Below are 9,273 nucleotides of genomic sequence, written 5' to 3'. Positions count from 1 at the left end.
CCATTTCTGGCTGGATAGACAGTGTAGATCTGAAAGGGCCAGGTAATCCTGCCTGAAGACAGCCCTGCTCTGAGTTCCCTGTCTCAGACAGACGCCCTCACTGCAGATTCAGGGGCGGACATGAGGGATGAAGTAGATGATGGATGGGAGATGGCAGCAGCACCGGGGTGCGAGGAGGGGCTTTTCCCTTGGTCCCTAGTGAGTACTGGCACTTGCTATCCCCAAAGAGAAGAAGGGATTTTCAGACACAGCATTTCTCATTCACCAGCCTTTAGCAACTCAGTTTTTTGCACAGGGGTAGGATTTTTAGAGGAGCCTGCTGAGACAGGCAGGGAGAGGAGGCTTTCACACATCATGCATTTCCCATAGGCAAGATGTAAGACTTGGACACTTCCAGTGTCCCTGGAAATTGAAACCTGCCTCTAGCTCAGGCTCTGGAGAGGGGCCAGGTGATGTACGCTGTTATTCAAAGCATGTTTTGTGAAAGGGGCTGCTTTTCCTCCTCCTCAGCATCCCAGCACTGGAGCCAGGCACCCTGCCATGCAGTTCCCTGCCCCCAGGCTGCGTTTTGGGGCACTATCTCTGAACCCCAACCTGCAGCTCTGCAGCAGCGGTGAGCCCTGGCACCAGCCCTGGCACCGGTGCAGCAGGGAGACATAACCACGAGATGGCAGTCGCTCTATCTTAGAGTTTTAGACTGGCATGTGTGAGCTCCGAAAATGCTCTCCTCTGGGAAATAGAGAAAAATTGGGATATTTAACCCTAGGCAAAATGCTAGCACCTGTCAGGGTGCAAAAGGAAATAGGCAGGGATACTATAGTAAATGCCTTACCAGATCTTCATCCCTATCTCTATAATCTCCCATGAAAAATAAAGCTGTCATGGACCCGAAGGTGTGGGAATAGCCACATTCTGGTACAGGAGTATAAACATTTTCACTTTTCAATGCATCTCTGTTTAATTGGATATTCTTGGGCTTTTTGACGGACTTGAGGGTTTGCTTTCATTAACTGGTAATAGGAGCCTGTAATAAAGCTCCCAGCAGCTGCTGAAGGGGTTAAACCCATGACAAATATAAAAAAAACCCCACACCACCAGCCAGGGTCTGGAATTTTTTGCTATTGCTTTTCTCCAACTTTTTCCATCACTCTTACAGAAAGCAGCTGTCTTTGGGAGTCACTCCCAAATCAAGCTGGCTTTGTAAGTGCTTCCATTATTGATTTTCATTGCACAATTAATCATAATTTTCAAGGCTTTAAAAAGGCTTAGACATTCATATGAATAAAAATAAAGCATCAGCAGTTAGACTAACTAGGCGAAAAAACCATGAGGGCAATCAATCCACATGTTTCAGGGTATAGTCTGATCACCAGATGGACTCAGAAGGAAATATGCCCCCATAGTGTAGTAGAGCATAATTAGGTGCATGATGAGGATTTTACACCTTCTTGTAAGTCATCTATCCTGACTAGAAATCATCTATGCTGGATTTAGAAAGGTGATAGCAAGCATTATGGCTGGCTGCTGTGCTCTTGTACAGATAAAGTCATGTTTCTGCTTCCTCTGGAGATGGAATTGAACCAAAAACTCAACCTGGCATCACTCCTCCTTCCAAGTGCAGCTTACTTCTGCTGCAAGCCTGATCATAAGCCTCAGGTCTTGGTGTCCATTGCTGCCTAACCATGCAGCAGCTTTGGTTTGGCTCCTGCTTGAAAAATAGGATCCTGTCTCTGGCAGATAGCTGAAAAAAACACACAAGCGGTGCTGGTCCTACAGCAAGTATTCAGCTACCGCTGCTTTCATCTTCATGGAGAAATGGATCCTGGTGCCTCCGATCTTGCAAACCCATGTGTTGAGTTGCTACTGAGACTCTCCAGCTCCCCATCTTCTGCCACTTCTGACAGCCTCCTCCACCATCTGGAGAATGGACAGGTCAATAATTTGGGAGCATTTTCCTCCAAGCTGCTCAGCCACTTTAAGTCCAGTACTTTTCAGGCAAGTGGACAAGGTAAGCAGCAGAGAGTAGCATCACTGAATGCCTGAGCCTCATTGCCTGTTGTGTGGCGAGCAACGTCAGAGTTAAAATTTATACACAAACCTAAGAAGCTGTTCATTAAGCAAGTCAGTAAATAGGGGGGCTCTGTGTACTGGCAAAGTGGCAGACTTTATATAGTTTAGTACGGGCAAACTCTGAATTAGGACCAAAATAACTTAATAACATTCTTATTTTGTTCATATTTTTTGCGTGTATCAGTGGCAGTTCTCTTTTGCCACCAGAAAAATTGTGTGTTCTCCTGATGGTTTGTTTGCTGCTCAGGAAGTAACACACAGCTCTGAAGTAAAATTACTATTTTCAAAGCATTGTTTTTCATCGCACTTTATTTACTTTTTGTGCCCTGATCACTTTATAAAGGCAAGAGTACCTTACAGAAAACCTAATTTGCTCCCAGTGTGCAAGCTACTGTTGCTATTACAGATCCATGACAAATTGTCCAAAGCCAAGAAGGGCCAGAATTCCCACAGGCTGTGTGCTCACAGGTAATGATATGTCTGAAATTTGTGAAAAGGGCAGAAAGCTACACAATCCATCATGCGTATAAGCACTGAACTCCTCCAGGGCAGGCACTCATTTAGTGCACTTGTTAAGGACCTGAAGGAATGAATATCTGTGAACATGCAAAGCATGGAGAGAAACCCCACACATCCACCTGGGAAATCTCCTAGCAGGTGATTGACATGCACAGTGCTGCTTTGATTCATGCAGGCAGAGAAGCAATGTCCCATTGCCAGGCACCTCTGGCAGCCTGTGAAGTAGTCCTGGCTCTTCACTGCAGTTAAGCAAACCGGACACCTCAGAGCACATGTTGGTTTGTCACTGAGATGGTGAGATGTCTTCTGACCGGCTCCTCAGTAAGATGTCCTCCCTTAATTTTGCAGCCCTGGAGCAGAACATCCTGCACATCTGAGAGGTGGTGGATAAGCTTTAGGTGCATCAGCCTCTCCATGCCTTCTCTTCAAGACCTGCGTTTGCTTGGGTGCTACTGAAACAGTCTTGTGGTTAAGTAACAAGCCAGTGAAAGGCTCAATCAGCCACATCAGTAAACAGTAATAGAGATCTCTGAGGAGGGATGCAGGCCTTCACCACCAGCTCTACCTCCACTGCTTGCTGCTCTGTCATATTACATTTCACATTAGGGAAATGTGGCTGTAGTGCCCCATAATGCTTCAGCCACAATCCTTCTCAGACCAAGATGGGGCGATGCTGCCCACATGGTGATCAGACCTTGGAGAACAGTCAAATGCCTCTAGAAACTTCCCAAATTTGGTGCTGGAGCCAAATTCTAGGAATATAGGTTCTGCTAACTGTAGAGGTTGTGTACTCTGCTAATGGGACCTGTACTGTCAGAAACCTCCTTGGCTTGCCAAGATTCACAAAGCAGGAACAACCAATGTTCAGCCTCTGCTGACCTGGTGGCAGCCATTCGGGACCACCCAGCAGCTTTGAGCTTACTAGAGGAACAAATTCTCATAAGGTCGTTTCACTCCACACTTCTCATACAAGCTCTGGGCAGGGGAATACCCAACACTGTGACAGAAATCCCTCTCTAGCCTACAGTGATCTCCTAAAGGTTTGGAAATGACAGCCCAAAGAGGAATCACAGGGCTCTCAGAGCATGGTCTTTGGATGCAGATTGCAGAAGCTTTCAACACAGATGCCCTCAGCTGCCAGAGCAGTCATAGAAACATAGAATCATTTTGGTTGGAAGGGACCTTTAAGATCATCAAGTCCAACCATTGTGAGCTGGAGCAGCCATACAATGGTGTCACTGCTTTGCTGGCAGTCTGCAACTGCAACACTGAGAGTGCACTGCAAGAAAGCTCACCTCTCCCCTTCCCCATCCCTAGATGGATAGAAGAAAAGACAAATGCCTATTTGGGTGCATTTGTACACGAGCTGTTCTGCTGGGACAGTGATGAGTCTCTCTGCAGTATGGATCTGCTTGAGCAGACTGATGGTCAGCATGGCCTGAGAGTAAGACATGCCTCTCTGAGCTGCGGGCCACACCAGTCGAGACAGGTGAACAAAAGGGGACAGGGGCTTTGCTCCATGGAGCTTCTTTTCACCAGCATCCTCAAACAGGTCCTGGCATCCTCCAAAAGCCCAAAGGAAGGGCCCACTATTCTAACATCTGCCAGATGCCATGTAAGCAATGTGAGCAAGTGCAAGCAGTGCAGAGAAGAGCAGCAAATACTGTTGATGCACTCAGATACAGGCAGAACGCATCACTCCTCCAGGGCTAATTGCATTCCGGATATGTACATACATACCTATGTACATATAGAGGGGGACAAGCATGCATCCATTTGCTTGCACCTTAGCCAAAGTGTGCTCTCTGTACGTGGTACTTGGAGCACCTTTCTCAAGTGCTCAGAAGCTCTGCCTGGAGTGCTGCTGTGGCTCCCTTTGATGTCCTTTGTTTAACAAAGTTAAACTTGCTTTGCAAGTGCTCCTTGTTAAGATGCTGGCAAATAAATGAGTATCTACTGGCAATACGAAAACATGAGTCACTTGGACAACATGGTGTTTGGATGGGAGCTGATAATAGACCTTCAGGAAACAGAGCTCTTGAGGAAAGTGTTTAACCAGTACAGACACCTCCTCACCTCCCCAAAACAGCACATACACTGCAGCATTTCTCTCTGCTGACCCTGGAAGGCTAAACAGCAAGGAGAGCAGAATAAAAAATGAATAAAGTAGGGTGGCATAACTGAGTACTCAAAACCGAAAAGTGAACATGTATTTTCAGCCTCTGCTCATACCTATCAGCCACGACTGAAACATACTGCCTGTACAGTACTCACCAGGGGATGAGAGGTCTGTTTCCTCACAGGTTAACCCCTCATTTTCTAGCACAGGTAGCATCTGATTTTTATATTTGGGAATGATGTGAGGGAGAAATGCCAGAACCACAGAAATTTAGACATAGTCCAGATTTCTCCTTCCTGGTGGTTTCATGGGCTGCAAAATTGTTTCCAGAATGAAATGACAGAGGTTGGTGACATCGGCCATGTATGTAAATGATCACAGCATCTTACAGCGATTAATTGGTTCATGAATAAAGATGAGGAGCTGAGGTGTGCAAGGAGAAATCATTTATCAATTATATGCCTTGGAAAAGTGAAAGATGGTGTGGCCTTAACGGCTGAATGGGTTTGAAAGGGAGACTTGTAAACTGAGTTCTAATTCTGTTCTGCTGCATTCATGATAAAAAGCTGTTAAACTAATTGCATTCTTGTGTGGTTCATGAGCAACGGCACTCAGCTGCACTGCACAGCAAGCAACAGAGATCAGAGTTTAGTTAGATTTTAGTCATCCTTTGCCTCATGTAGGAAGGATGCTAACCAGTTACCTTTGGCCTCATCAGTAGTGATAACGCACAAAAAAAAAGGGCAAGAGCCTGTAAATATTTTTCAGGAGATGAATTTTGCATTTGGATCTGAATTGAAAGAACCAAGAAGGACAGCACAGACTTGTTTGGCTTTTGTGTTCTGCTTCAGTCACATGGATCCATTGGAGTGATTGCCCATCCCTGGAGGGACTCATTGCTGATTAACTGGAAACAAGAGGACTCTAGAGGATCAAAACAATAGCAGAATATGCTAATCCCAAACAAGGAAAAGGATCTGAGGGATATGGCTGCTGGTAACAGCTGACCCCCCCTCCTCCTGCCCCTTCTGTGTGCTTGTTAACAGGTTTACAGACAGTACCAGCCTAGCATGTGCTCTGGCACATGCTAAAATACAGACTCAGATCTGAGAGTCTCGATACAGAATGAGGCTTGTTATTTAAAATCTTGCTGCTGGATGCTGTGCAAGCCCCGGGATCAAAGAGAACAGCCATGCTTAGGTCCTGGCTGAGCTTAGAGGAAATCTCGTGACACTTGATTGCTGAAAGCCAAGGGTGCCAGTAATGGGAGTCACTGGAGATTACTCAGTGGCACTGTTGCAACTGCTCAAGACCATCTGGCTGCAGCAGTTCAAGCATTTTCTCCTTTGACATGTTTTATCTGATCACTTTCTGGGGTCTGGCTCTCCTTCACCAGCAAGAGCAACTGCAGGAGCACAGCATGATGGCTGGGCACAGCTGAGCATCTCAGAGTACGCTGGCACAGAGGGCGCTTGAGCAGTGATATCCTGACTTAGCTGGGATATGGGTGCCTGGCCTCTTCTGCTGCCACCTTTTTGGGCACTGACATCTTAAACCACCACACAAAGATGTGCCAGAGCTTGGTCTGGGTGAGGTACAACACCTGTGCAACATCAGGAGGACATGGGTGTTCCTACACGTCAATGTGAAGAGGGAAGGGAGAGACAGCAGGTTCAGCCAAAAGAGTGGAAATATCTCTTTAGAATTGACTTTAAAGCATGATTATACTTTAAAAAGCAATACAGTAATGGCACCAGGAGGCTTTGTATACTGCCAGTCCTAATTCCCACAAGCGTAGTTTTCAACAAAGAAATCAAGAGACTACTTTGTTAATTATCTGCTCTGAAAACTAGGACCTGATCATCCCTTTTAAATAAAAGCCTGTGTATGTCCCAAAGCTACTCTAAAAGTTAATAGAAACCAACACAGATTAAACTGTTCCCCATCACTGCAAGGCTTCTGGTCACATCTGCTATGGTAACACTTGCAGGCACCAGTTCAGCATAGCCCATGGTCTACTCAGGATAGAAATAATAATTAATCCAAGCACAGCAAAACCTTTGAACTCAGCCAGAGTTTTTGACCAAGTGGCTCTTCATCAGGGAGTGCTGATTCATCAGAAGCATAAAGGGTTACTGGAAAGGCTCTGTTTTGATGAATTTCCCAATTAGAGAAAATTATATTTGTTCAAGAAAGGAAGCTTTCAAACAGCTGAAATCTCCCTTTGCAACAGTTCCTAAATTTAATCTTATTTCCTCCAGGTCTTAAAAAAGAATGCATAGAAATGTGAGTTAATTTTCAATAAAATTAAGGAAAAGCTTTTAAATTGAGTAAAAATCAAACAACAGTTGAAATTATCAAAACAAAATGTTTTGCTTAACCTAATTGTGTTTATAGTTGCACTTCACAGTGTTTTTTAAGATGGTATTTTTCTTCCCAGCTTAGCTGGGAAATACTTCCGAGGTTCTCAGAAATTCTTGAAGAAACAATTTACTGTTGTAGGTAGAGCGAGTATATCTGAATTTATTACTTTTGTGGCCCAGAACACCGCATATTGCTTCTGATCACAACAAGCACCTGAAGTGTCCAAGTTGAGGGAGGGAGATAGATAGACAGAATCCACAGGATTCACTGGAACAAACACAGTCTCCTACCTCTGAGCAAGTCATCCCAGCTCGGGTGGCCACGAATACGACCAGGCGTTTCATTACCCTCTGAGATGTCTACAGGAGGTCAGATGAACCGCTCCTGAAAAGTGCCCATTTCTCTGCAGTGCCTATGCAAGTGGCAAGAGATAGAATCATAGAATCATTTTGGTTAGAAAGGACTTTTAAGATCATTGAGTCCAACCATTAACCTAACTGTCAAGTCCACCAATAAACCATATCCCTAAGTACCACATCTACTCGTCTTTTAGATATCTCCAGGGATGGTGACTCCACCACTTCCCTGGGCAGCCTGTTCCAATGCTTAATAACCCTTTCGGTGAAGAATTTTTTCCTGATATCCAATCTAAACCTCCCCTGGTGCAACTTGAGACTGTTTCATCCTATCACTTGTTACATGGGAGAAGAGACTGACACCCGCTCAGATGGCTCACTCAGGTGTAGTGGTCTGCACTGGGAAGGGCTAATGTTAGAGGAGGTGAATCTCTCTTCCTAAAGGATAAGACAAGCAGATAGAGGGAATGTCAACATAAGTCAAAGGACAAATGATAACCCCTAACAGCTGGGTGGAAGCAGGGAAGTCGTGCTTAAGTTTGGTGTCTAAATACATTCCCATCGTTTTCTATTGTGGCAGTAGGTTTTTTTACTGCTGTTCTGCCTGGGCGCAGCTACAGCACTCCTCAGCAGCTCGCAAGGCTTTGGGAATAATCAATGTATAGCTGGTTGCTCATTAGAGCAAACCGCAGCAACACAGTATAAATAGATCACATTGGCAAAGGAAATCTGACCTGCTTGGAGACTGAACTGTCACAGAAATTGTCTTTGTGTGCGATGTGTGCCACAGCACAAATACCTTTGCAATGGGAACCTCCATGCTTTCAAAAATCAGCCCACTTTATGGAGGTGCTTACTGACCAGGAACCTCATTTTAGGCACCCAGATTCAGACAGTTTGGCTGCTGCTGGTGGGGTGGTGGATCTGGGATGGAGCTAGGGGCTGTAGTGGGTGTGGAGCTGCCATCTATTCACCCAAGGTCAGTGACCAAAGGTGGTGAGGAGGATGTTGTCCGCATTGTTTAAATATTAATGGAAGGAAAAAAAAGCAGAAAGACAATTGATCCAAATAAGCAATGTCCAGCACACGCTTGAGAGGCAACAGGTTTGTGTCCTACCTTGAGTTGTGAGATCTCTGAGGCTTTTAGACAAATAAGAGGCATGGGCACGTACATTTTTGCCTCCTGGTCAGTCACATCTTCCATTTTCCTTTTTGTTTTTTTTTTTGATCTTTCATCCTACATTTACTTTTCCGTTTATTGTGTTTTAACCCATGCAGTGCCTTAACTACCACAAGACTCTGGTTTGTCTTTCCCTCAGAATTTCCTCTAGTTCCTTTAGTTTCCTCAAACACCCATTTTTTCCTTTTTTTTTGGTGTGAAATATTTCCAGTGCATACCTGAAACCAAAAAGCAAGTAGAAAAACAGCAGCTTTCAAACAGCGTGTGAACCATCTCTTTGCAACAAGCCAAAGAACTCACAGGAAAAGCAGCCAACACACAAAAATATCTGACACCTACCATTTGTCCACAACTTTCTTCTCAGATAGGTAGCAGAAAGTGTTCCCTTTTCCTACTTACTTAACACTTTAATACATAGAGAACTATGATCCTTTTCTTTCCTTTGTTACCAGCAACGCCACTCCATTGGCTTTTCAATCTCCTCTGTTACACCTATCTCAGTAGATCTAACTTTTCTTTAAATTCTTATCTGTGCATCAGACATTTCCAGACAAAAGTGTGCCTGGAGGACCAAGTTTAATCTCCTGTATTTTATCCTCTGTCGCCAGCTTCCTTTTGCCTAGGTGAGGGAAGGGCATCTGAACCATTGGTTTAAAAATCAACCC

The sequence above is a fragment of the Nyctibius grandis genome, chromosome 2, assembly GCF_013368605.1.
Source record: "Nyctibius grandis isolate bNycGra1 chromosome 2, bNycGra1.pri, whole genome shotgun sequence".
NCBI lineage: Eukaryota > Metazoa > Chordata > Aves > Nyctibiiformes > Nyctibiidae > Nyctibius > Nyctibius grandis.
Note: the sequence above shows the minus strand (reverse complement) of the source record.